This window comes from Hypanus sabinus, chromosome 20 (genome assembly GCF_030144855.1).
Source record: "Hypanus sabinus isolate sHypSab1 chromosome 20, sHypSab1.hap1, whole genome shotgun sequence".
Taxonomy (NCBI): Eukaryota; Metazoa; Chordata; class Chondrichthyes; order Myliobatiformes; family Dasyatidae; genus Hypanus; species Hypanus sabinus.
The window spans coordinates 24,754,209-24,760,406 of NC_082725.1; positions in this window are offsets into that span (position 1 = coordinate 24,754,209).

Genomic DNA, 6,198 nt, shown 5'->3' on the forward strand with positions numbered 1-6,198 from the left:
CAATTTTTGAACTTAACAAATCGTTAGTGTCTTATCCTTTAACTTGTCACACCACCAGGGAGGAGGCTGTGCAGCATCTATGCCGGGACCACTAGACTCAAAAATAGTTACTTTTCCCAAGCAGCAAGGCTGATCAACATCTCCATCTACTAACCCATGCCTCCACACCACTAACCACCACTACGTTATCATTTCCTGTTGGTCACCTTACGTACAGACACTCCTGCACCGATTGTCACTTTATGAATGTACAATCAAACTATATATGTAAGTTATCTTACATATTTATATTTATTATGCTCTTTTTTCTTACCGAGTGTTTTTTTGTGCTGCATTGTATCCAGAGTATCAATTATTTCCTTCTTATTTACACTTGTATACTGGAAATGACATTAGAAATCTTCCATTTAGAAACTAGAAATGCTGAGTTGAACTGAGAAGTGGCACAATTTAACCTGGAATTTGTCTTCCACAGAAATAACTAATTTTCATACCAGCAGTGCTGAAAGAAATAGTGATCTTCATGCAAATTTCCAGCCTTCAACTCTGTTAAAAATTTGGAGATTGTTTTCTATGGATTTATGAAAACCTTGGTGATTTTCCTGAGTTGATTGGGCCACTGATCTCAAGGCAAAAGTCATCTGGCAGTTGTTCATTTGATATAAAAAGTACCTTCAAGGTAGCAATGAAATGTATCAGCTATTCTATTATTAGAAAGCAAATGAGCTCAACCCTTGAGTGAGTTCAATCATCTAACAGCAGCTGTATCTTTTGTGAAGAACATATTGTATGACTAATCAGAACACCTGCCAGTGATATTCTGGGCAATTGGAAGTCTGCAAGTTAAGATCTGTTGCTTTCCTCTATCATCATTATATACTCAATTCAATAACAAGTAGTAACAATCCTCAGTCATCAGAGGTTTCTAAAGACAAATAGTAATTATAAGTTCTTCAAGACTCTGAATCAAAATACTATCAAATAAAGTCATCAAGGTATTGAAATGTTACTATAAGAGGGCAAAAAACATGGAATCAGGTTATATTTTGAGCAAAACTTCCTTAAAAAGACAATATTTGAAAGAAGAAGACATTCATTTTATTTGTAAGAAAATGATAACATTGTAAAAAACCCCAGAAATGGTGTGAATGTCAGTGAATTCACCATCTGTTTAGTGCTTAATCACTCCAATCACGTCTCTTATTGCATACTTCTTAATCTACTTCATCACTCCTCTGGAATTGAGGAGGATGATGTACTTCAACTCCAGTTTACTGGGTTCTGAGGTTGCTAAAGGTACCAAAGTAGGACAAAGATTGTTAGGCTGGGAAACTGGTTCTTCCCCCAGGCTGTGAGACTTCTGAACACCCTGCTACCACCCAGTACACATTATTTATGAGAGTGCCAGTAACAGTAATACTATTGCACATCTACAGTATAATCTGTTAGTATTATTTTGTGCACTGTTCGTGACACACATTGCTTTGCACCTTGATCCCTGAGGAACATTGCTTCATTTAACTGTATACATGTGTATAGTTGAACAACTATATATTTGAACTTGAATCTGAGTCTCTTTCACAGGTAGGGCAGGATGGTGGATTATTTTTGACATAATCTGCTCCTTTAGTCACTTAAGCAGGGCCAGTCCATGCTTCTAATGCAAGGACTCAAAGTAAACTTTACCATCCCTGATAATCCATTAATGAACAGTCATCGGTCATCAGGGAGCGTGAAGCGCAGCATCAGATATCGCTGTGATCATTGTACGCTCTAGTATCAATTGTTTAGTGACAATAAAGTAAAGTTAAAGATGACTAAGAATCAATAATTGTTTTGCAATTTTTTCAAGAAAACTTTGAAGACATTCTTGAATCTTTTTCACTATCTTCCTGTAATCTCTTCTCATAATACTATATCTATTCCTAGAGACTGGCATCAGATGTTTGAATAATGCGATCAGCTCTCAACTGAATTAATTTACAATGTCCTTCATACTGGAGTTCTTGGCCTAGGAGAGCCCACTGATGTTTGTTTTCTTATCCTTCCAGTAAGATCATATATAAACAATTTATTTCACTATTACAGAAATGCACTTGTCCATTGATAAAATGCCTTTGGTTGAAAGAAGATATGCCTCATCACGTTCTCCTTCCTCCTGCTTTCTCAAATATTCATTCCAATACATTACTAGCACTGGAAATACTGAATTCACTGCATAAGTAGATCAAATTTAGTATAGAAAAATGCAAAAGTGATAAAAAAAACTGAATTGAGCAACTGAGAAAAAAGAAACAAGAAAGGAAAGTTAGAACATTTAAATTAAAGCCACCTGAAATAGTTAAGATCTGAGATCATGGATCCCCCCATTTGCCAATCTCACATATACCAAATAGACTGAGCTTTAAATCGTATTCACTCATTCTTTGAAGTGTGTGACAGGAAGGTCTTAGCACTGACAAATCAAAGGTCCCCTATTAGCCCACCTTCCCTGCACATCATCACCCCAACACTAACAGTCCATCAGAAGACCTGTAAAGCACGAACCACTTTCCATATCATGTGTCTTGACGAAGGGTCTCGGCCCGAAACGTCAACAGTGCTTCTCCTTATAGATGCTGCCTGGCCTGCTGTGTTCCATCAGCATTTTGTGTGTGTTGTTTGAAGTTCCAGCATCTGCAGATTTCCTTATCTTTGCTCCATATCATGTGAGCCATTTTCATCAATGACAGATGATGGAAATCACCAGTGATTCCTTTTGCCTGTATAATGCTGCACCTATGCACAAAAGAATCCTTGACAATACAGAACTCAAATACAGCACAAAGCTCATGGTCTATTGACCAAAGAAGAGTTTCTCTGGAGAGTTACCAGCATAGCTGGCTTGCATACAATCCTTCAAATTCAATAAAAAGATATTGTGAATAAATTGACTTGAGCAGCCTCACCAGGGCAAATAAACCCAGCTTCAAGATTTGTACATCTGATAGTCTTAATGCTGGTCTCACAAACTGACTCTCATATTTTTCTGTAACTTCCTGCCTCAAAGGTTGAGAAAGAGGTACTTTAATATACTTAAGGCAGAGTTCGAGAGATACATAAATAGGTACGTGAGTTGTCAATACAGTAATCTTATCATATAGTGAAGAAGGCTTTGAAGTTATCAGCAAGATAGAAGAAAGTTTTATGGATGCTCTCAGGACCTTGAAAAAGATGTAACATCCTTATCAAGTCATAGGAGTCTCTATGATCTCTTAAATGGAAGCAGACCACTGAGACTTTGAGTCTTTCTTACAGAAGTCAGGGACAACGGCAGGAGGGAATGATTTATCTTTGACCAAACACATTGGTGTAATCCTGAAGATGGCAAACCAGAGTCTCTACTTCATTAGGACTTAGAGGCAATTTGGTATGAAATCAACGACTTGCATATTTCTATACAGGTATAGTGGAGAGCCTTCTGACTTGTTCCACCACTTCCTGATGTACAGACCCCAATGCACAGGATTGAAAAATGCTTCAGAGAGCTGTTAACTCAACCAACTCCATTCCACACCATCAATCCTCACCAACACAACCCTGCCCCACGAGGCGGTGAAGGGGATCTTCAAGAGGCAGAGCCTCATGAAGGCAGTATCCATCACTTAGTCTCCTCAGCATCTGGGACATGCCCTCTTCTCATTACTACAGGAAGGAAGTACAAGAGCTAGAAGACCCACAGTCAACATTTTAGGAAAAGACTCTTCCCCACTGGCATCAGATTTCTGAACAGTCCATGAACTATGAACGCTTGTTATTCATCTTCTAGACTGTTTATTTCTCTAACTCATAGTAATTTTTTTGTCTTGTGCCATGCTTATGTCACAATACAAGAAATTTCATGGTATATGGCAGTGATAATAAAAGTAATTCTGATTCTCATCTTCAATCCATCGACAGGCAAATTCTGCCTCAACATGGATCCCACATTAGCCTCACGAGCCAGTACTGTGTTGATTGAATTCATCTACAAAGTGGAAGCAATTGATCCTTGACCTCAATGAGTGATGAAGAAAAAGATCCTGTAATTGATTTTGAATTCATAGCCCTCTGGTACAATGGCAACACGTTTGATTGTAGCAGCTTGTATGTGATCAACCAAAGGTGTTATTGTCTTTTTTAAAGGGTTTTTTTTTTTGTGATCACAAGACCTCTTGGATGTTAAGAACTTTAGGTACTGTAGGTATACCACATAGGCAGAGAAATTGAAGAAGCTGGACTTGGTGTGGATCATGCTGCTAGATGCATCAGAGTAACATTGGAGGAGTCAGTGCATGAAGGTGGTGTGCAGTCTAACAATGGAGATTATCGCAGTCACTTTACTTGTGATCGCAGCACCCTGTTAGACAACGGTAATCTGGAGTGCTGCAAATCTGATTCACAGACTTTTTGGCAGACTGCAAGGAGTTGCGTGGCCTCAGTCCTAACGAGGACTTGGTCTCAAACTGCAGTGTGCCTGTTTACAGCCACACAGGAGAGAAACGTTGGAGCCGGTGGGGGTTTGACCCACTATCCAAGCTGGAATCAGTACTGCCCCACCGTGTTCACTTGGCAGAAGCCAAGCTGTAAAGTTTTCAGCTGCAAACTGCAGCAACATTCATGGGTTCAGGGTTGGGGACTACATATTTTTTGGTGTGGTTGTATTTCACTGATATTTTATTGTGTGTTTGCTATCTTAGATGTGCTATATGTGCCTGCTATATGTGTGTGACTGTTAGTACTGTGTTTTTCAGCTTAGCTCCAGAGTAACGCTGTTTCATTTGGCTGTATTCATGGGTATTCATGTGTGATTGAATGACAATTAAACTTGAACTTGAACTCCAGATGTCTAACTAATAAATTTTAATCATTTCCACATATTAAAACTATTCTTATGTTGATAATTACTAGATTTAACATTGTGTGATGGGCTTACTTGGCTATTAGTGTGAAATACAACAATGTACTTTAATGGAAAGAGAGTTTAAAGATGAGATGCAGTTTTCATGAAAAGCACAGCACAGATTGCAAACAAATTATCATGATTTAACTTATTTCTTCTTCTCTTTCTTCATGGGTGATTTGTGTATTAATAACAATGTGCATCATTTAGACACCATTATTTTTAAGCAATATCTAGTTCAAAATAATTAACAAAATGTTCACATGTCAACTGAATTTTTCCAGAGATTAATTCCGATGGGAAGGCACAACTAATTAATTGGATGCTGCCTCAGGACTTGTAATAATGAGAGTGAATATGAGTGATAATTTCATATTCTTTGCTTGGAAAATAATTATACTGTCAGTGAATTTACTTTCACATAGTTCTACCTGGATCTAAAAATAACATCATGTACTTAAGCACAGTTCTGATGTTAAAGGTCAGTTTAACTAATAAACGGCAATTTGTTGAGTAGATTTTATCCCAGAGGGTCAATTAAGTTACAGGTTGAGAAATTGGAAAAGGACAACAAATGCTGTGAAAGATTTTGTTCTGAAAAAGAAAGCTGAAAAAAAAAATCACAATTAAAATCTATAACACTACAGTATATTTCTGTCACTCCAGGGAGTCTGAAAGTAAGCTGGTCAATGGCGAGGCACATGGAATCACTGGTAAAACTTCATTCCTCACAGCTAACCTTGAAGAGAGCTTCCCACAAAAAAAAGTTCACACTATTTATAGCAACACATAGAAACGATTTTTGTACAAAACTGCTGGAGGAACTTGGCAGTTCAGGCAGCATCAATGCAAAGGAATAATGAGCTGATGTTTTTTGTCAACACTGGGGCATCTGATGAAATATCTTGGCACAAGACATTGACTCTCATTTCTTTCGATAGATGCTGCCTGATCTGCTGAGTACCTCCAGCATTTTGTGCGTGTTACTCTGGATTTCCAGTGTCTGCAGAATCTCTTGTGTTTGTTGCAGTGTATTCAATGTTTTTGATATTCTTAAAGATTGAAAAAAATTCAATGTACATTTATTGTCAACTTTTAGCTAGTTAGTATCAGATGCACGGATTCCATGAGAAAAGCAGAGAGCAAACTGGGAGATCATGCATAAATCCAGAAGTACTGCAACGTAACTCTATTCATTTAATGCTGCACATTAGGAAGCTGCTTACTACAGAGTGAAACAAGACAACTACCATTTTTGGAACAAATATTGAACAGGC